The sequence below is a fragment of the Myotis nattereri genome (assembly GCF_964212035.1).
Source record: "Myotis nattereri genome assembly, chromosome: 10".
Lineage (NCBI taxonomy): Eukaryota > Metazoa > Chordata > Mammalia > Chiroptera > Vespertilionidae > Myotis > Myotis nattereri.
The window spans coordinates 59,294,154-59,317,773 of NC_138085.1; the positions used below are offsets into that span (position 1 = coordinate 59,294,154).

Consider the following 23,620-nt stretch of genomic DNA (forward strand, 5'->3'; position numbering starts at 1 on the left):
TCAGCAACATTCAACAGGTATCTCTTGTGCCTGACTTTCACTGACTGACATCCATAATTAGGCCCCATTTTATCCAAACTTAATTCTCCTTACTCTAAAACACCTCCACCACTACTCTGTCCTTCACCATTCAAGTCTATTTTTAATGTCTACATCAAGTTCTAATTTCTCTAAAAGGATTTATTACTAATGCTACAATTTGTTGTTTTCTTCTCAGATTGTTTCAGACATGTCAATTTTATCTCTATAAAAGTACACCTACAGGAGAAATGAAAAACTTTACATCAGAATTTTTAGGAAAAGACAAAAAGGTGTCAAGGCCAAGGTGCTCTATTCTATTCTGGTACTTGGGTCTTGGCTCGGATAACTAAATCAACAGCTGGTCTGTGAGCTGGCTAGTGAAGTATGACTCATTCTGCCAAATGGATTAAACAATTAGCTGCAATGGGAAAGTGTCTATGAAATTCTATTTAAACCACTGGGCATGTATTCTACATAAGTAATTATTTGAAAGCTTGGTCAGAGAATTTTAGTAAAAAAATTTGATTGCTAATTTGGATAATGTGCCTAGTGGGATAGAAGCCAAAACTCAGAGTTTACTAGGCAATCAAACATTCAATAATTATTATTTGACAACAAAAGAGGTCAGGTGATAGAATGGGGCTAATTTTCTTTACTCCACCCATTCTTAACCCTTTTCTCTTTAATGTTAGAGAAATTTTATAAAAGCAAAATCCACCAAGCTACAGCTGTAAAAATTTCTTTCTTCATTGTCCAGTCATGGTAATACCTCCATATTTCAAAAGGATAGAGATTAATAGGTTGAACTCACCTGTGTCTACCATAATTCAAGAAATTCTCCATTAAAACAAAATCTAATCTTTTCTTGTGAAAAGCCACTATATTTTCTTCCAATTCCACTCTTGTACCTAGATTTGACACCAAGATAATGTTTTCCATAACTTAATTTTACTTTTTAATTTATACTTCAGAAACTATGACTGGGAGAGGTGTTAATTACTTCCCAAAGTAAGTTCCTAACACAGATGATTGTTTTTATGTTCTTTGTACTTTCCTTATAAAAAGGTATGTAATTATATGGTTTCTGTTTGGGGGTAGTGGTGGTGAAATTACAATAGAATAAGACACTATTTGTATTGAAAAGTAAAAACCTTAAAAAAAACAGTGTAATACAGCAACCCAAGCATCCAGATGAAAGGATAAAAAGAAAAAGTGGTACAATCTATAATGGAATATATTCAGCTTTAAAAAGAAAATAAATTCTTCCCTCACCAGTGTGGCTCAGTTGGTTGAGCATCGTCCCAGACACTAAGAAAGAGGTTGCCAGTTTGATTCCTGGTCAGGGCACATGCCTGGGTTCCTGGCTTCCATCCCCAATAGGGGGCATGCAGGAAGCAGCTGATAGATGTTTCTCTCTCACACAATGTTTCTCTCTCTCTCTCTTTCTCCTTTCTTCTGTCTAAAACAGGGGTGGGCAAACTTTTTGACTCGAGGGCCACAATGGGTTCTTAAACTGGACCGGAGGGCCGGAACAAAAGCATGGATGGAGTGTTTGTGTGAACTAATATAAATCCAAAGTAAACATCATTACATAAAAGGGTACGGTCTTTTTTTTTTTTTTTTTTTTTAGTTTTATTCATTTCAAACGGGTCGGATCCGGCCCGCGGGCTGTAGTTTGCCCACGGCTGGTCTAAAATCAAGAAAAACACAATTTTTTTAAAAAAGAAATTTTGATATATGCTGCATCATGGATGAATCTTGATGATATTATGCTACATGAAATAAGCCAATTACAAAAGGACAAATATTGTCTGATTCCTCTTATATGAGGTTCCTAGAATAGTCAAATTCAGAGACAGAAAGTAGAATGATGGTTGCCAGATGCTGGGGGCAGGAGGAAATGGGGAGTTAGTGTTTAATGGGTACAGAGTTTCAATGGGGAAGAGAAGAAAGCTCTGGTGATGGTTGGTAGTAATTAGTGTACAACAATATGAATGTACTTTAATGCCACAGAAAAGTATACGTAAAAATGGTATCATTCATGTATATTTTATGAAAAGCCAGTATAACAGAGAAGAATATACAACCTTTTAAGTAAACACAACCTTTTGTGTTCTGCGTGGTTAATCAATTTTGAAAAGAAGCTACGCTCTCTATTGCTGGAAGTATCCACTTCTCTCTACATAATAGAGAACATAGAAAAAAGTTAAGTCTAAGATATCAGTGTCTACACAAGCAATTACTCTTGTTCACAGGAGTATTTAAATATCGTTTTCTTATGTCTCTGATAATTTTGCTGTAATCTTCTTGAATGTCTTTATCCATTCACTCAATACTTTATGAGCAGACTAGGTACTAAACTTTACGTAAGCTGCTGGAAAAAAAAAGAATACAGTATCATAATCTCTGAGAAGTGCACAATCTAGTAGACAAGGCAAACTAATTATAATACAACCTAAATGCTAATTAATTAGACGCCTATTGGGAACTCAAAGCACAAAGCAACTACCTCTAGCTGGGGAAGCATAACACATTGCTAGTTGTACTCCCTACTTGTTCTTCCTTTCTTTCTCTCTATATATAAAAGCCTAAGCGATCATTACGACCGGTCGACTGCTCGACCAGTAGCTATGACAACGCACTGACCACCAGGGCGCAGATGCTCAATGCATGAACTGCCCCCTGGTGGTCAGTGCACTCCGACAGCGGGAGCACCGCTCAGCCAGAAGCCAGGCTCATGACTGACGAGCAGCTGCAGCAGTGGGAGCCTCTTCCGCCTCTGCGGCAGCTACCGAGCGGTGGCGGTGCTGTGTCCGGCCCCAGCTCAGGCTCCTCCCCGGCTGCCTACCTCTTCGCACACTGCTACATCCCTTGGGGGATGTCGGACTGCCGGTTTAGGCCAAGCCTGCGGGATCTGGCCTAAACCAGCGGTCCGACATCCTCTGAGGGGCCCCAGATTGCAAGAAGGCACAGGCCAGGCTGAGGGACCCAACTGGTGCACAAATCCGTACACCGGGCCTCTAGTAATAATATAATTAGCTAGCACACAGTTGCCAAGAACAAAGACACATTATTCGGTCTTCATTCAAGCCAATGAGATGCAAGCAGAAATGTCGTGTGAGAGCTTTAGGGAAACTTTAAGAGATAGCTTGCCTAAGACCTTTCATTTTTTGTTCCTTCATACTCATGCTGCTTAAAACAAAGATACCTCAACTTTGGGCCAGGAGGACAAAGGTCTGAGAGATATGAGAGATTCTGAAGCAGTTACTGGAAACTACTTCCTTAGTGATTTTGTGAAGAGCTGTCATTTCAGCCTTATACCGCAAATTCCAAATTTTTATGGGAGAAAAATAAATCCTCTCTTGTTTTTAAGGTCATTGTTATTTTGGTGGTTCAGTTACTTGTCACTGTACATAATTCTAATGAATGCAGGGAGTCAGGGAAGGCTTCACAGAAAAAGTGATGTTGAGCAAGGTTTTGAAGAATGAATAGTTACTTGCCAGGTGAAGAAAGGCATTTCAGTTTCAGGCAGGTAATGTAAAGGCACAGATGCAGGAAAGGGTCTGACTTTCCAAAGGATGAGGAGTGGTTCAGGTGACTGATGTATAAGGTAGGTGGAATGAAGTAAAAGAAAAAGCAACCCAAAGCTGGAAAAACACACTTAAAGAGTCTTCTTCCATGCCATGCTGAAAAAGATGCTTTTACTCCTGTACTTGGTCATCTATAATAATAAAAGCATAATATGCTAATTAGACCAGAGTTCTGGAAGGATGACGTTCCAGACGAAGCCGGGTCCCAGGTGCCAGAGGGAAACTGGTGCCGGCAGCCGAGGGAAGGAAGGCCTACTCTTGCACGAATTTCGTGCATCGGGCCTCTAGTATTAAATGACTATGAATTCAGATGATCTTCCTCATATTTTAGAAGATCCAAATGCCTCAGTCAGAAAACAAAGCAGTATGGATTAAGCTACGGTGAGGGAGAGAAACTTAGTTCTATAAGAGAAAGGCACACTAGTATTTCTGTACATGCTGAGGACTAGTAGAAATAATACCTGGCAGAAAGAAAAAATTAGGACTCCTGTGATAGTTAAGGGAGAGGAATCTGGACAACAAAGAAGAGCATACATATAATGTGGCAATGTCTGGCTGAGGTAAAGATTGGAATACTTGCTGTTTAAAGTAAACTGAGGTCAAAGAATTACAGTATAACTATGAGCATCTGATTGTAATACATTTTATTTTTATTATCTGCCTGCACTCATTATATCCTTTTACAAGTGGCTGTCAGAGCTGAACAGCATCTACCTGTAATAGGAACCTGGTATTTGATGATCAAATACCTTTCCTATCAAAGAAGAGTTAAAAATATGAGTGAGGCAGAAAAAAATCAGTGCTCCTTATGTTTGTTTTAATTTTTACACAAGGAGGTAGTATTCTTTTATTTTTCTGTAATATCATGTATTATTTTTGTAAACTTATAGTTTTAAAAACAACCACGTATGCCCAATCAAAAAAATAAAAAGTGGCAGCAACTATTACCTCATAGAAGTATCAAGAGACAAAATTATTGAGAGGGTCTATGGCTTCTGTGAATACATCATTTATCCCAACTTGCAGGAGACAATAAACAGACCTCAACGTTGAGATGATCCAATGTTGGAATTACCTGATGAAGATCTTATAGCAGCTGTTACCAAAAATGCTCCAACAAGGGCAAACATTCTTGAAATGAATAGAGAGACTCAGCAAAGGAAAAGAACCAAATGGAAATTTGAAAAATGAAAAATACAGTAATTCACTTCAATAAGCAAAATGGAGATGATAAAAGGAAGTCAGTGAACTTGAAGACTGATTGATAGAAATTATCTAGTCTGAACATCAAATAGAACAAAACATGAAAAGAGCCTCAAGAACCTTTGGGATAACAAAGGTCTAATGTTGGTGTTACTGGCATCCTGAAAGGAGAGTGCAAGAGTGGAATGCACAAAAGTATTTAAGAAAATAATGACTTTTAAAGTTTTCAAACTTGGTGACACAACATATATACAGATTTGAGAAGCTCAGAGGAACAAAAAAAGAACAAACCCCCAAGAAACCCATACCCAGACACATCATAGTCAAACTGATAAAAACTCAAGACAAAGGAAAACTTGGAAAGTAGACACACACACACACACACACACACACAAAGTAACATAATATTAATAGGGAAACAGCAATTTGAATGAATCTAAATTTCTCACCAGAAACCACAAAGTGCAGAAAGAAATGGCATATTTTTAAAGGACCTAAAGAAAAGAACTGTCAACACAGAATTTCTATATCCAGTGAATATAGTCTTCAGATATTAAGGTAAAATAAAGACACTCTCAGGTGAAAGTAAAATTAAGAGAATTCATGGCCGGCAGATATACTCTAAAAGAATTACTAAATGGTAGAAGGAAAATGATGACAAAGGAAAAAAATGGAACATTAATAATGAAGAAAGAACAAAGAAATTATAACCATCTGAGTAAATATAATAAATTATTTTTCTCTTCTTGAATGTTTGGCAGTTAAAAGCAAAAACTATAATGTCTGATGGGGTGTTCTATGTATGTAGAAGTAATATATAAGAAAATAAAATAAAAAAGGAGGAGGGTAAAGAGACATAGTGTTAAGACTTCTACATCCCACTCAAGTGGAAAAATATTTATTCTAAGTAGACTATGAAAATTTAAATATGTATATTATAATTCCTAAGCAACCATGCACACAGACACTAGAGAGATATAGTAAAAAAAAAAACACAAAAAAAACCCCACAATAGATAAATTAAAATGGGATACTAAAAACTGTTCAAATAACTCAAAATAAGGCAGGAAGTGAAAGCAGTGGTACAAAACAAAACAAAAATCCCTTATACTATCCCTTTGTGTCATACCCCTAACCCCTAACTATCTTGTTTTAACCCATGACAACCACTGATGTCATATAAATGGAATCATACAGTAAGTAACCTTTTGAGACTGGCTTCTTTTACTCAGCATAATGCTTTTGAAACACATCCAAGCATGTGTCAATAATTCATTCATTTTATTGCTCAATAGTATTCCATTGATTAACTGCACTACAATTTATTTATCTAGTCACCTGTTGAAAGCCACTTGGATTATTTCCAGTTTGGGGCAATTATGAATAGAACTGTTAAAACATTTATGTACAAGTTTTTCTGTGAATACAAGTTTTCATTTCTCTAGGGATTGGGAAGGGGGAGGGGGAATGGGGAGATATTGGTCAAGGGGTATAAACTTTCATTTATAAGATGAATATTACTTGGGGACCTAATATATGGCATTAACTATAGTTAATGTACTGCACTGTATACTTGAAATTTGCTAAGAGCGGCTCTTCAATGTTGTCACCAAAAAAAGGGGGGGGGGCGTATAATTATGTGAGGTAATAGCTATGTAAATTAGCTTGTTTGTCATAATCATTTCACAATGTATATGTGCATCAAATCATTATGTTATATATCTTAAATATTAACAATTTTTGTTAATTATACTTCAATAAAGCTGGGGGGTGGAAAATGCTGACTGGGACCAAGTACTAAGCAAACCATCTTAAGCAGGTATAAAATATTTCTTTTTTTGTGTGTGTCCCCAAAAATAAACGAGTCCACCAAAACACACGAAGGATTATAATTCAAGAAAGTATTCTCTATAACTATATGTATTTTGGGGTGGCTGCCATAAAAGTTAGATCTTAGATTGTGAGTTTTAAGAAACAAAACACAACCATATGACCAAAGCCATTTATTTAAATAAGTAACCAACCTCACCATCCCTAACTGTGTCCTAGTTTCTAAACATTAAATGTAAGTTATCTGTAGAAGCACTCAATCCTTTTAAATGACAACAGCATTTTTCTAACTTTTCAATCTTTAATCTTCTGGGATATGAGCTTTAAGTAGCAAATCCAGATGTTTCTACAGCTGAAAGTATGTTAATATGTAAGCTTCGGGCAATGAAAATTTGACAACAAATATTTATCTACTGCTAAACAAGTTAATTATTGAGTACTTAAATATTCCAAGCCCTAAGGGTCATACAAAAGAGATCAAAATGGTACAGGTCCTCAAGGACTTAGCTGAGGAGACAATACAGACTCATGAGATAGACACCAGAACTGTAAATAAAAAACTGTTATGTACAACAATTAGAGAATAACATCTAAATAGACATCAAAACATTCTGGTAACTCAGAAGAGAAAATAATTTCATCTGATGTTGAGAGACACTGGAATACAGTGAAAAGAAGAATGTACTGGAGTCTAGAGGCCTGTCTCAGCTCTGCCATTAAAAACTCTCGGGTATGTCCCAACTGCTCCCCAGTGTATAGTTAGTAGACAAGGTACCTGACACAAAAAGGACATTTGTTCATTCACCACTGCTTTGGATTTGGCTAAGCAAGGAAGAAGGGGCAGGCAGGGGCTCCTTCTAGAAGGAATTCTGCAACTCAGGCCTATGGCAAGCTCACTATTTGAATTCAATTCCATCTTTTCACAACCATGTGGCTGTTCTCCTGGCCTCCTCCAGAGCACAAACTCTTGTATCAAGGGCCTCACTGTCCTGGGCCCAGCTGCACTGGCACCTCACAGTCCCAGGGACCCCCTATGATGCATCAGCTGTCTGGCTTAGTTTCAGGCTGGTTCTCTGGGTCTTAGTAAGCTTATCTGAAAGAAAGGGAATCAATCAGGTCCTTTAGAACATCATGATCTGTTAATATAAAAATAATATTATCCATAGAACATAAACCTTACTAAGTTGTCAGCTATGAGTAAAACAACTTATAAAATTTGTTATCTGGACTTTACTTGTTTGTTCTACAAGAAATATCAAACTGTTTTTAGAAATGCCAAACAGGAAAAGCAAACACTAATGAATTCTTTAAAAGAACAATTCTTACTTTAGTATCAAAATATTAAAATGGCTAGATCTCACAGTAAAACATAACCTATGAAAAGATTCATCGCAGTTCTTCCCTAGATTGAGTTAATTCTTATGACTCAGAACAATATTCTTGTAAATCAAATACTCTTAGTACCTCTAGAACACCAAGTGCAGTAGAGTTCCCAGCAATGTCTGCAGGCAGCAAGAAAAAGGTCAAGAGTGCCCTTCTTAACTTCCAGACCTAAAACCCAGAAGTAGAAAAAAACACATCATCTTAACAGTCCCTGAATGACAACTATGTGCTAGATGTTGTCCTAGTAACTTTAAATAGATTATCTTATTTAGTTGTCACAACAATCCTATGACTTGGCTAGTTATTATCACAATTGTCATGATGAGAAAATTGAGGCTCCGGAGGTTCAGAAAATGTCCCACAGCTACAGAATATTTTACAAAGCCTAAAAATAAGGTAATCAAAGAATGTGCCACTGTTTTAAGCCTTCAGAAAAACACTCTCATCAGTGGACCCAACTGTTCACATCCCTTTGGTAGATATAGCCCTATAGTGAAGATGTGGACTATCAAACCATCATGATTGGATATTATATCTTAACTTAAATTAAGAAATTAGCTTTGTTTTCCATATGAGACTTCAGTAATTTACTTAGCATGAAACCAGTTCCCCTGATCAAACTGAGTTTCTAGATCTACAATTGCTGAGGAACAGACACCAGACTATTCAAGTTAAGGTCATTCTTTGAGGTCTGTTATGAATGGCACCTCCCTGGAGATGTCTATTTCTTTGTTCATTAACCATAACATTCCTTTGTCTCTTCTTTTGAATATTAACTTTCTCCACTGGATTTCTAATATGTTCTTTATATAGCAAAAAATGTGAAGCTGACCACTAGAGTGAGTTCTTGAAGAGTCCCAGGTCCATATGCCTATGATGCCCTGGATAGAGACAGCAATATAATATTTTATTAAGAAAACTAAAGACTATGATTTCCATTCTTTCTTTAACATAAGAACATCCATATCTGCAAGGAGGTGGGTAGTTACAGTGGCTGAGAAAGGAAGACAAAAACATATTTAAAAAATACTCTGGAGCCCATGGCTCAGTTGAGCACAGACCCAGGAATGAAGAGGTTGCCGAGTCAATTTCTAGTTAGTACACAGGGCTGGATCCCCAGTAGGGGACCTGCAGGAGGCAGCCAATCTATGATGTTCCTCTCTCATAGATGCTTCTATCTCTCTATCCCTCTCCCTTCCTCTCTCTCTAAAAATCAATAAGAACATATTAAAAAAACACATACCAACTTTGAAAAAAAACACACACCAACTTTGAAAAAAAAAGGAAAGAAAGAAATATTAAATATCTTTAAGTATACAAAGAATTATTTGATAGAAACCCACACTTGTAAACTATGAAACATGGGGCACTGCCTTAGTTTGGGAACAGTTTAGAATATGTATTACACATATAGTGTAAGAATAAATGTCTCTTTCACTTACTGATAAAGATCAGTTTAGAATATATGCAAAAATGGAAAAGAGGCAAAGTTAAGATGAGAATCACTTAAATCCTTCTTCTCTTATCTTCCCAATCATTAATTTTATCAGAATTTTTAAAATTAAAGTCATTTTTGGGGTGTGTGTGTGTCGACTATGAGTACATGCTTATTGTAGGAAATGTAAAAAGTATTAAATATTGTATTAAGAATATGTTATCAGAAATAGATCCAGAGACATGGAAGCATACAATAGACTGAATCTCAGAGGGAAGGGGGAGGGGAGAACACAGACAAAAGTTTGGTGAAGGCCTGGGGTGGGGGATGGGTGTGAGATGAAGGGAGGAAAAAAGGGGACATCTGTAATACTTTCAACAATAAAGATAAATTAAAAAAAAAGAAAAAGACTATGTTCTCTGACCAAAATAGCATTAAATGAAAACACAGTAACTAAAAAGATACCTGGAAAATCCCAAGTATTTGAAAATTATTTGACAATACTCTTTGGAACAATCCATGGGTCAAAAAAAAAAAAAAAATTACAAGCGACATTAGAAAATACTTTGAATGAAATGCTAATGAAACTGTATAGCTTTAAATGTTGATATTTTAAAAAATAAATTTTAAAATCAATGAACTAAGCTTTCACCTTAAAACATTAGAAAAAGTAGAATAAATTAAACCCAAAATAAGGATGAACGAAAGAATTACTGAAAGAGCTCAAATCATAAAACACAAAACAGATAATCCACAGAAAAATAAATCAAAAGAATCAAAAGTTGATTATTTTAAAGGACTGATAAAAGTGATAACCCCTAACTAGACTAATCAAGGGGAGAGGGAGATGAAAATGAATCCAATATCAGAATGAAAGAGGAAGCATCCAATAGATCCTACCAACATAAAAAGGAAAACTGTTTCATAACATATATAATTTATTTTCAAGCTGACAAATTTGACAAGTTAAGATAAAATGGGCAGATTCCTTGAAAAATACAAATTATCAAAACAGGCATAAAAAGAAATAGAAGATCTGAATAGTCTTATATCATTCTTTTAAAAATTGAATCCTTAATTAAGAACCTTTCCACAAAGAAAACTGCAGGCCCAGGTGGCTTCATTGGTAAATTCTATCAAACATTTAAGGAAGAACAGCAATTGTACCCAAACTCTTCCATAAAAGGAAGAACAAAGGAACACTCACTGCTGGTAGAAATGTAAAATGGTAAATCCACCTTCGAATTTGTTGTCAGTTCCTCCTAATGTTAAACACACGCATATTCTAAAACCCAGCAATATCACGTCTAGGTATTCATCCAGAATACATGTGTCACAAAAAGCCTTGTATAAGAATGTTCATAGCAGTTTTAGTCATAACAGTTGAAAAATGGAAAAAAAAAACCTTTCTGCAATAATAATAATAATAAACAAATTACAGTATATCCACATAATTGAATACTGGTCAGCAACTAAAAGGAAGTAACTACAGTTACATGTAACATGGATGAATCTATATTTTAAACAAGAGCTTCATAAAATTTTTATGCCCAGGAAAGTTTGAGAACCATGGTTATAGAAATATGTAAGAAAACAAAAGGAGAAAATAGGGATTTGGGTAATTTATAAGCTAATCAGTGCCATATACACTATTAACTATATGTAACAGTTGTCATCTTCCATTAAGTGCTTAATTGCCATTTAAATCAATATTCCTCTGATCATGTTTAATTTTCTACTTATGTGCTTCAAAGAATTCCAATTCCAAATTTTAGTCTTCAATCATCTAACTACCCTAATTTCTCATTAATCCCAACTCATACTGTACATTTTAGATAAAAATCCTGTTCACCAGTTTCCTTTTTTTCCCTTCCTTAATGTCCCACTTGCTTGATACTGTTTTCCCCACCTCATTAATAGTGTTATTCTTACTCTTCACTGCACAGATTTGTCTTTCTACCTCCTTTAAGACTGAACCAAAAACTCATCTTTTCCACTAAGTGCTAAACCTCAGATTTTTTCCAAATTCTCTCAGCACCTGAAGATCTTGCTCCTAATATATGTATTTATTTTACTGAATTTGGACATCTCTTATAATGACTCACTAACTCCATCCCCTGGTTATAGAGTAGACCAGTGATGGCGAACCTTTTGAGCTCGGCGTGTCAGCATTTTGAAAAACCCTAACTTAACTCTGGTGCCGTGTCACATATAGAAATTTTGTGATATTTGCAACATAGTAAAACAAAGACTTATATTTTTGATATTTATTTTATATATTTAAATGCCATTTAACAAAGAAAAATCAACCAAAAAAATGAGTTTGCGTGTCACCTCTGACACGCGTGTCATAGGTTCGCCATCACTGGAGTAGACCCTTTGGGTCCAGTGAATTAAAAAGATTACAGTCCTTTTCAAGGTTCATTTTCTTGTGCTGTTTTTACTTTTCTCTCTGGCATTCTAGTTGCCAGAGGCTTAAACTCTATAGGGCTGGAGGGGTAGGAGAGAAAGAGATGGTTGATTATGGCTGTTCTGCATTAGATTTTAAAGGTGAAAAAAGCCTTTAGGCTTCAATATCTGTTCAGACTTGCTCACTTACCCAAGGAAGCAAACAGGATTCTAAAAACAGACTTTAGGAGAGGAATAAGGAAGTGTGTTTGTCTATGAATTCCCTGTGTTGTACAAGTGATCAGACAGGATGCAGTACAGTTTCAAGGACATTCAAATATTTCTGACAGCAAATATTTCTATGTATTGTTTATAATGTTAGGGGGTGGAGGTTTGACTGGAGGTGGGCAAAAATTAAAAATCAAACTAAGCGCCAGTACTCTTTGTTCTGCATACATTATTACTTAGGAATTACTCGTCTAATTTCACAACTTTCAATTTTAAATTATGCCTTCCAAATCATATTTATAAACCTGATCATGCGCCTGAGCTAGAACAATATTCGCAAATGATATCTTGATCATGTTAATCTAAAAAGCACAGAGTTATCTGAAAGCAAACTTAGTATTCCCCGCCTCTCAAACTTGCACATATTATTCTACTGCTAAGTCAGAAGCCTTAGACTCATTCTCAACTTTCTCTATCATCTCCAAACACTAAGGAAGTCTGGAAGACAAACTCCTAAATATCTCTGAAATCAGTGCTCTTGTTTCTATCCCCACTACAAATTCCTTAATTCATACCATTATTATCTCTTTCCTGAACTAGGGCAGAGCCTTAAATGACATCCTTGACACTAATCTACCTACCAGGGGCCAGAGAGACTGCCACATTCACTCAGCCTGCCACATGTATTATTTGATGAATAAATGTCTCCAATCTCTGTTCCTCCAGACTATTCTCTTTATTACTGCTATAATCAGTTTTCTAAACCACCAAACTATTTGTGTCACTTCCCTACCTATAAACAAAATAAAAATCCAAATTCCTACTATGGCATATAAAACTACTCACAATTTGTTCCCATTTTACCTTGGTTCTAGTCTGACTTTCTAATTTTTTTCTGCACTCATTTCAAGAAATCAAACTTCACCCTTTTCTTTAGACACACTATGCCCTTTCTTGCTTTCTTTCTTTCTTTCTTTTTTTTTAAAATACATTTTATTGATTTTTTACAGAGAGGAAGGGAGATAGAGAGTTAGAAACATCGATGAGAGAGAAACATCGATCAGCTGCCTCCTGCACATCTCCCACTGGGGATGTGCCCGCAACCCAGGTACATGCCCTTGACCGGAATCGAACCTGGGACCCTTCAGTCCGCAAGCCGACGCTCTATCCACTGAGCCAAACCGGTTTCGGTGCCCTTTCTTTTTAATAATCTAGAATAAATAGTAACTCAGTCCAGCTTATTTTGTTTTTATGAGTACCTTATACTATTTTAAGCCATTAGCTAAACCTGTACAGCAGTAATGACTGAAGAAACAATCAGATAATATAGCCAACTCTCAGTTAGCTTATCTATTAACATGGTCGGTATAGACTAAGTGGAAAAGTGAATAAAATGTTTCAACTAACTGTTGAGCTTCTTCCTTACAGTAAATTAATGTTAAAATTCTTCAGTGACAGACTTATTGTCCTCCTTTTGATTCCCAGGCACAAATAGAACTGTAACTCAATTTTCTTCATATCTATCCATTTCCTTTCTTTCATCTTTAACACCTCCCTTCCCCACTTGTTTTTCCTCCTGCTAAGTTTTTGCAGCATCCTCTTTGTCCACTCTTCACAAGAACATAAGTATTCTTCTACCACTTTTAATTGTAGAGCACTTAAAAATTTATAAAGCACTTTCACATATACTTACTCACTTGGTTCTTACCTCATTTTTTGGGATTCCAAAATCAACAAATATATATGCCCTTATAATTAAAAATAAGATGTTCTTCTTATATTTTAACTCAAATTTGAGGAAACTGCAGTTCAAAAAGTTCAGTGATTCACCTAACATACTGCTATTCCCTCTGCCTAGAATTTCATAAACCCTCTTCATCTGTTCCTCTCTTAAGACACAGCTTCTGTCTTCCCGTCCTTCCAGAGCAAGAATGTTATGCCTGTTTCAATGCTATTAGAATATTTTCACACCACTAGAATAATCTAGGTCTCTGAACTCTACTCTGGTGTTATTTTCTGCCAAACAATATTTTCCTTACTAACTAATATTACATTTACTAATGCCCACTAATTACCCAGCATTTTGTAAAATCAAAAGGAGAAACATTTTATGGGCAACCAGCACTTATTTACCAATCTTGAGCGTAAAACTGTACACCAAAACATCCCTACCTTTCCTTAAAAATCAGGAATTTAAGCAATGTCTCTAAATCCAATGAAAATATCCAGATACTGTCTCTTGTGGTAATGCCACAGCAAAGGAGTAAAACAGCACTCCATGAACCCCAAATTCAACTATGACATGTTTTAAGAGATGCCTCTTAATATCTTGGGAAACTTTTAGGATTAACAATCAAAAGACCAGGGCCACAGTACCAACTGCAATACATATTTAACTGACTTGGGAACATCATTTAATCTCCCTGACTCAAATTTCCACTTTAATAATGCCACCCACCTTTCACAATTGTTAAGAGAATTAAATGAAAAAATGACTACAAATCACTTAGCCTGGAACACAATAGTAAAAAAAATGATAACCCCTTTTATACTTATTTTTATATACATCATTTTTGTCTTCTGAAACATGTTCTTGGACTTTGTGACCCAGCAGCAAATACAAGGAAGTTATTTCCATGACTTCTGGATCCCCTACCTGGGTCATAACTCAGGTCCTAGAAATATAACTTGGAATATCTCCTCCTAAATGCATTATCTTGTTCTCTGCCACACGAAAACTCATCAAAAGATATTCCTGTAGCTTCTCCTTATTGGCTTGACTTTTAACTACCTGAAACAGCACACACTCAGCTGCAAATCTGGCAATATTTACTGCCAGTATGTTTTTTGAGTCACTTATTTTAAAATGTTAAAATAATCTGAACGATAAAGATTTATTTTTTAAAAATGTTAAATAAAATTAGTCCCAGCACTGATCACCTGAAGGTTAATGAGGTTGGAATGGTGTCTCATGTTAATAAAGTAAAAAACTAAATAAACAATTAGATAAATCAGCTCCCCTTTGGACATAGGCATATTTTGACTATTTTAATTTTTTTTTTTTTTTTGAGAGAGAGAAATATCGACGTGAGAGTAAACATTGATCGGTTGTCTCATGCACACGATTGAACCTGCAATCTGAGTATGTGCCCTGACCAGGAATCAAACTGATGACCTTTGGGTGCATGGGATGATGCTCAACCAATTGAACCACATTGGGCAGGGCCATAGGCATATCTTAACCCTTAAGAAATTACTTGGATTTCTCTAATCAAACTATACTTACATTTTTAGTAAATTTATCCTTTAGTTTTATAGACTACTTCAATAATTTTCCTGACATACTAATCTATGGAGCCCAAGATCTATGCCAGGCACCAAACGCCCACGAAATCCTGGTTTTCCTCAACATTTTTCTCTTTCCATCCTCTGATGGCTTCTTTAGCTCCCCTTCTTTTGACTACCCACCATATATACAGGCTTAAAGTTCAGCTCCCAAATCATTTTCCTTCTTTCATGTTTCATTTTAAGTATATATATTATTTAAATGGGCTTCTATCCTTTTCAAATTTTTGAACTACAACATATATACTTGATTACCACCTTGAACTGAAGAATCTTGCTCAGAATAAAAAGAATGGATGTTATTCCTGTTACAGTGGTCTTCAAATTTAAAGAGTCATAATTTGAAGATAATTGCAGAGCAGATAAGCCCATTTCAAAATCTTCATCACTGCTTCCTCTTATTAATTTTGATAAAAGATTACTGTATGATATCTCATCAAAGTAAAGGTAAATTTAATTTTGGTATTAAACAGCATATAAGTAAAGTGCTTATGAACTATTGGAGAACCCATGGAAATATATTCTCACTATACTGTATTTGGCAAGGGTGTAATTATAGTCTCTCTCAAGTCATTCCTTAGAATGTGTCACCTACCAGGTACATGCAGAATAAAACTAGGTAACTAATTCTCAGTTAAAGCACTCAGATGTATATTTACCTAATATTAACATGAGTCGCAGTTTAGCCAATTACCCTTCAAGGTTACTTCTGCTTTAATCAGATTCAAAAGCCCTTTCCCCCCCCCTTAAAAGTAGGATAGTTGGCTAATCCAGATGAAGAGTTTTTACATTGGGCAAGGCAAATAATTTGTATTTTCCCTGTCCTTCTCTAACATCTACACTGAAGCCAAGAAACTAACTTGCATGGTCCATATCTACCCAGTCCACATCCCCATGAATTTTAAATATGAGTATCAAGCAATTCACAATGCCATAACTGTTTTTAAATATACAAAGAAAATTCCAACTTAATGAAAAATTGAGCAATGGTTGTATTTTATTATAACATGGTATTGCTAATATCTTTTGAAATCATATTTAACTAAATATTTTAATCATATAATTAGATTATGTAATAGATGGAACAAAGTATCTGTACGTTTAAATTATATAAAATTTCTAAAGGCATGTCATGAGTCCAAAAAATGTACAATAAACTGTAATAACTTCATAATCTTTATTATAATAGTTAATCAAAAGAAGATTAGGAGTTGGTCACTCTCATATATTAAAACTTTGTATCAGTTAAAAATTAATACAACCCTGGAAACTTTTGATGGCTCCATGTAATTCTTTTAGTCCTGCTAGCATTACTTCAGATTAAAGGGATGACCCATGTATTTATCATATGAAGTACTACCAACAGAATGCCTGCCTGAGATCTAAAACAATATAGCGAGAGTCTACTACTATCATAATGAATACGCTTTTGAGCTATACCTTATTTCTGATTTTAATATCTAACCTGTAAAATAAACTCAATTTAATAAACTCTAAAAATAAGAGCAATTAAAAATATTATGTGAAATACACTAAAAAATAATTGAAATTAATGTTTTAAAAGAGGCATGAAAAATAAGCTCATGTGTTACAGATGATGAAAAGTCACATGTTGTTACAGGAGGTTAAGATGTTGTGAGAAGGAAAGGCCACAAAGATGCTTGAGAATCAAGGAAAGACCCATAAAGATGCTTGAGAATTAAGATTAACCTACTATAATCAGAAGAGCTACTGTAAATGCAATAGGACCTCCTAAGGCAAAAATACATATGCAAAAGAAATCTACCACTATCACCACAAAATACATTTGATAAACCACATGCTCATGACACTCATTAGACCTGGGTTACAGCAAATTTAAAAAGAACAAAATGTTACAAAATTGGAGTAACACAAATTTTATCACTAAAACCTAACAGTTTAATGAATGAAGTCATCAAAATATGCAGTTAATAAAAAGCAAGGTTCAAAGATCTTTTGATGGTTCCACTGGCAGAGAGGAGTTTAATAACAGACCTTATAAATTCCTGGTTTCCTTATCTAAGCATACCCAGTAGGCCTCTAGAACTCAGTAGAGTACCTGCAAATCAATTTTAACATTTTGCTTCTATATTAGTGAAACTGCAACAAGGGTCTCCTGATGACATTCAGAAAAACAGACACCCAACTTGTTATGCACATCTAATTAAAGGTCTAAGGTGAACAGAGGAAGCAGGACAAAAAGTGAGAGCATCAACTATACTAACTGCCCTTAAGGCAGACTATTATTTTTATCTAGGAATTTTTTTTTTTTTTGGTAGCCTCAAAGTGTTAACAGCAAGGAAACAAGTGAGCATACAAATGCCTATATATACCTACTGAACCATAAAGTTTAAGGTCTAATATTTGCTGTACCCTTACTATGTGCTAAAGAAGCACTTTTAATCCTCACCAATACTCTATGAGGTGGGTACTTTTATTACCCTCACTTTACAGATGAGGAAATCTAGGTACACAATGGTTAAATCACTTGCCAGAGATCATAATGTTATTAAGTGGCTGAAATACAAATCCAGTTTTTCTCTATTACAACTATAATAGAAATTATGTTTTCATAATTATCATGTAATTCTACTACTGCTCTTTTATAAAGGTACTAGAATCCATTTTAACATAAAACCTTCACACTCACTAAAATTTATATTTTAAATATATAGTTTTCTTTGAAAATGAGCCTTTTGAAATCTGAAAATCTTTTTTTTTAAATGTATTTTTATTGATTTCAGAAAGTAAGGGAGAGGGAGAGAGAGATAGAAACATCAATGATGAGAGAGAATCATTGATTGGCTGCCTCCTGCACACCCCACACTGGGGATTGAGCCTGCAACCAGACCATGTGCCCTGACCACCGGGAACTGAACCAATCATCACCTCCTGGTTCATAGGTCAACGCTCAACCACTGAGCACACCAGCCAGACTGGAAATCTTTTAAGCAATTAAATTTTAGCATAAAAATTATAGAACACTAGCCTACTCTAATAAGCTTACCTCATTTTTTTTGAAGATTTTTAAAAAATATATATTTTATTGATTTTTTTACAGAGAGGAAGGGAGAGGGATAGAGAGTTAGAAACATTAATGAGAGAGAAACATCGATCAGCTGCCTCCTGCACGCCCTCTACTGGGGATGTGCCCGCAACCAAGCCTGGGACCCTTCAGTCCACAGGCCGACACTGAGCCAAACTGGTTAGGGCTTACCTAATATTTTAAATTTAGATGATAGTTTGTCCCTTCCCACTGAGAGAAATACCAGCACTTGCACTAACAATGCAGCATATTGTTTTAAAATTTTCAGTAAAAGCTTATACAGCTTTACAACACTTCATGTATAAAAGTAGTCAACTTCAAGAATGTGGACTAACTGGAACTCTTACACGATGCTGGTGGGAGGGTAATATGGTACAGACATATTGGAAAAAAGTTTGGCAATTTCTTAAAGGACAATAACCACAACCACAACACAAATCACACCTTGTATCCAACCCAGTCATTCTACTCCTCGTTATATACCTAATAAAAATGAGAGCATTTATCCAATGATTTGCACATGATTGCTTATAAAAGCTTTATTTTTTAATAACCAAAGAATAAAAACAACCCAAATGTCCTCAACAGAAGAATGAATAAGCAAATTGTGGGACAACTATATAACGGAATACTACTCAGCAAATAAAAGGTAATGAACTATAGACACAGATAATAATATGGACAAACCTCAAAAATAATTATGCTGCACAAATGAAGCCACATAAAATCAAGTACACACTATGTGAATTTATTTATATAAAATTCTAGAAAATCCCAAGTAGTCCATAGTGACAGAAAGGGTTGCCTGGGAATGGGGGAGGGGCAGAAGAGAAGGATTACAGAGACCAGACATTTTAGAAGGTGATGAATATGTTCATTATCTTGACTGTGGTGATAGTTTCATAATTGTATATTTTAACATGTGAAGTTTACTGTTTGTTAATTACACCTCAGTAAAGATGTTAAAAATGGAGAGAAAAAAATCAGTCAACTTAACTTCTCATCTTTAGAAGGGAACAACATCACAAATAATTGAAAAGCCATTTATAGTTGGCACTAGAATGTTTTAGTTTAAACACTATGCTTTTCCGCCATCTTCCCGTGCCACCATAATGAGGCACATGAATGTACTGGCTCTAAGAGTATCAACAATGCCAAAAAGAGAGGCAAACTCCAGGTTCTTATTAGGCTGTGCTCCAAAGTCATCATCCGGTTTCTAACTGTGATGATGAAGCACGGTTACATTGGTGAATCTGAGATCACCACTGATCACAGAGCTGGGAAAATTGTCGTAAACCACATGGGAAGGTTAAATAAGTATGGAGTGATCAGTCCAGATTTGATGTGCAACTTAAAGATCTAGCAAAATGGAAGAACAACCTGTCAGTTTCGTTTCACTGTACTGCCAACCTCAGCGGGCATTACGGACCATGAAGACAAAAACACACAGGAGGGCAAATCCTGGGATTCTTTTTCTATAGGTATAATACATATGTGCAAATAAAATGTCTCAATGGGAAAAATAGAAAATAAACACTTTAAATGTGGTAAAATAGAAAAACCCTGGACTACAGTCCAGAGATCTGTCCATCACTAACAAGCAATTTTGTCCCTTCCACTATTCTGGGCCTTGGTTTCCTGCAAAATAATCATCTCCATGGTCTACAATTCCAGCTCTAGAAGAAATATGGCTCATACCATATATCTTTTTCCCAAGCTTCCCATTCTCATTGTTTAGTTATTACTGCATTATTGTCCCCTGTCTACAAATGGAGAAAACAGCCCATTCTAAACAAAGGTGATAAGAAATAGCTTTCTAAGATCACTGGTTTGCTACAGATGAATCTCAAGGTGAAAAATGTAGAAGCTATTATAATGTTAAAAGGTGTTAGGTTTCAGTATTTTAGGCTACTGTTTTGTGTGCCAGTACATTCTCCCTAAGGACAAACAGTAAAATTCAAGGACAATAGGGAGAAGAAAAAAAAAGTAATTATCCATTAATTATTCAAGAACTAAAGAGGTGCCAACTGAACATATTAACTTTTTTTGCAGATTTTCTCTGACCAATGAATTGCATTAAAAGGCACAATCTGATCTATAAAATTTTACCAAATCTCTTTAAGTACTCCCTTAAAAAGCTTTCATTTTATAAATGATGAGAAATTAGTAAGATAACATATGGGGTTAAGGAAATATTTAAAAGATTAAAGATTTAGCTGTGCAAATCTTAGCTGCTGCTTCTCAGAGACAGGAAGTGCCTCTGTGGACGGCATGCCACTCACTGCCTAACGCTGATACGCATTTTCTATGTTCCTAATCCATTCTCAGGAGTGTTATACAAACGCAAGATTCTTAAAATTAAGCTAAGCATCTGACATTAAGATCCCCAACTGTTAGAAACCTCAACCCGATTTTAGTATTGGCTTCTAGGCTGCTAACTTACCAACATCTTTCCAATTCAACACACAAAGTATCTTAAAACTTCTATAGAATTTGTGATTCAATTTTGCATGCTCTTGTAAAGAAACAATTAAAAGCAAGAAAAAGAAAGCATGTGAATGACGTATTAATGTTGTAGAATACAAGTCAGTAGCAAACTAAGCAATCCAGTCCAATCTAAATGTTAACTTGGTAAAAACTGAGCCACTTGGTATGGAACTGAGCAGTGGCTACAGATGAAGAGACCTGAAGAAAGGATCTTCAGCAGCTGGAGCGGCTGCTGCAAGAATTTCAAGGTGCAGCTTTGAGAATCTCCGGTAAAACTGGTTAACTGTAAAACACCATCAAATACGTACATACACTTAAAATTAAAGGGTAGCTGAAAAGGTCTAGCTGCGAGCCAGCTTTCGGTGGGAATGCCAAAAGGAAATGTCAAAATCACCTCTCGAGACTCCAATCGCCCAGCCTTCAAACTTGAGATCCACGCCACAGTGTGCACTTAAATTGTTTCTTAGCATCCTTCTTTTCATGCAATCCCCTCTCCGGAAAGTCGCTTCGCTTCAGCTACCCGAATACCCAAACCCCAGTCCCCACGAATCTTAGGACCCCGAGCAGTTTGCAGAGAAGTCTTCCTGCAGCCGCCTGCGCATCCCTTCCCACCTCGCGTTATAAACCCGGGGTGCCCCAGTCACCTCAGCCCCCATCAAGCGTCCCGGTGTCCCCTCTCTGCCAGTGGACCTCTTTTCTTCGACCCTGAGGACCCCCCCTTCCCGTCAGAGCCTTAGAGCCCTAAGTCAGTCGGCGGTGCCCGGTTCCCTGCAGCGCCCGCATTGCCCCACAATCTCCGGTAGCCTCGCCCCCATCCACCTCGACCTGGATCACTAACGTTCCCCTACTAGACCGGGGGGGACCCTGTTCCCCTGAGACACCTCACGTTTCCCCAGCCAGATAGCAGTTCCACAGAAATGCATCGAGAGCCTACTAAGCGCAAGCTCCCACTACGCGCGGCGCGGTCTGCACAGGGCTCGCTGTCCCACGCCCGCCGTCTCCTTCCCGGCCAGAGGCACTACGCTGCCTCCGCCCGGGGCGTGGAAGCACCGGCCGGAGGCGGACTCCGCCGGGCGCGGGCACCGGGGACCGTAGAGGCGGCCGCTAAGGGCGGTACAGGAGCCGGGGAACGGGTGCCGGCAGTGCCGGGCGCGGGCCGCGGGGAGACTCACCGGTCCGGGCGCGCGGGGCGGCCTCATCCAGGGGCACCTGCGGCCAGGCAGGATGGGCCTGGACGGCGCAGTCACCGAGAGGGCGAGTCCGCCCGCCCGCGGTCCCGTCCCCTCCGACTGCCTGAACGAGCGCAGTCTCCCTCCCTCCGGACCGAGCTCGGGGACACCAGCTCCGCCGGATGCCCCCGCCAGGCCCCCACCCCCTTTCCCGGCCGCCTCCCCCTTGACACCCTTCTCCCCTCCCCCCTCCCCCCAACCCCCCTCGGAATGGAAAATACCTCCCGGGTGGGGGGCGGCGGGGGCACGCCTCTCGGAAGGGCAGCCTACCGTGACCAATAACAGGAGGGGCTCTGGAGGGGCGGGATTCCTAGTGGCCAATCCGGAGGCAGGTAGGTGAAGGCCGAGGGAGGGAGGCTGGGAGCAAGAGGGGGGCGGCCCGGGAGTCCGGGAGGTCCGGCCGCTCGGGTGCGCGCAGCGCGCGGCTGCCATTTTGGACTCGGGCAGCTGCTATGGCAGTCGGGTCGGGCCCGGAGGGGAAAGGGAGGAGCCAGTCAGGTGGGAGAGAGTTGGTCACGTGAGCTCGAGGGGCGGGGTTAAGCGGGCTGCGGCTCGAGGGGAGGGGTCGACGGCAGCGACTGGCTGGGACGCAGGGTGGTCACGTGGTCGCAGTCGGGCCCCGGGTGGGCTTGGGGGCGGAAGGTCAACCTGAGGTGGGAGAAGGAAGCCAGCTTTGCCCTGGTTTCAACTCCGTTCAGGAAAAGGAAAGGGAAAGTGATGAATGGACAGTGTGAGCGACGGGGCGGAAAATGTGAATGAGCCTCCGAGCTTCTTCCAGCTTGGAGCCTCGTCATTACTACATGGCAGGATCTGCGGGAAACTGGGCGCTCCACTTAATTCAAGTATTGCCATCCCTACGCCCAGCTGTCACAAACGTGACTCACAGATCCATGGAGGGGTGTTTGTCGCCCACTCTTTGCCTGCACTGTACACGGAAGGGCACCCGCTCTGGAAATGGACGAAAGGGTAGAAGCTTCCTAGTTGAGGCCTTGTGACGCTGCCAGGACTCTTTCCCGCTGGCCTCCTAGAAACCTGTCATCATTCGCAAACCTCTGTGTTAGGTAAGCCCGTGATTGGATTCCGACGCCTCCAAACATAAAACAAACTACTACCTACCCCCACCCCCCACACACACACCCCCAAAGGAAAAAACAACTTGCCTATGAGACCCTATCGAGCATTCAGTTCACGCTTCAAGTCCAGCCCAATTATGCTCCCGGTGAGTCCACTGAAAGTGCTCTTCTTCAGGGTCACTGTTCAGTTCTTACTTGATCTCCGTTGCAGTATATTCTATAGATAGACTACATCCTTCTTGAAACTTTGTCACCACCCAAATGCACACCTGACCCCAGTTTCCCTGGAACTATCATTTCCCTGAAACTACAACCGCAGGTTGTCTTCCTCTTCAGTTAAT

The 23,620-nt window shown here is 38.0% G+C and overlaps 1 protein-coding gene across 1 annotated transcript in view; it reads right to left on the minus strand.

The window, feature by feature from the left end:
- The window catches only part of SOCS5 (suppressor of cytokine signaling 5), a 44,448-nt gene extending 22,057 nt beyond the window's left edge, over nucleotides 1–22,391 (minus strand). The window contains exon 1 of the mRNA XM_081100545.1: nucleotides 22,150–22,391. The gene's annotated coding sequence lies outside the window, so the exon portion shown is untranslated. The remainder of the gene's footprint in view (nucleotides 1–22,149) is intronic.
- Nucleotides 22,392–23,620: the final 1,229 nt, after the last annotated feature.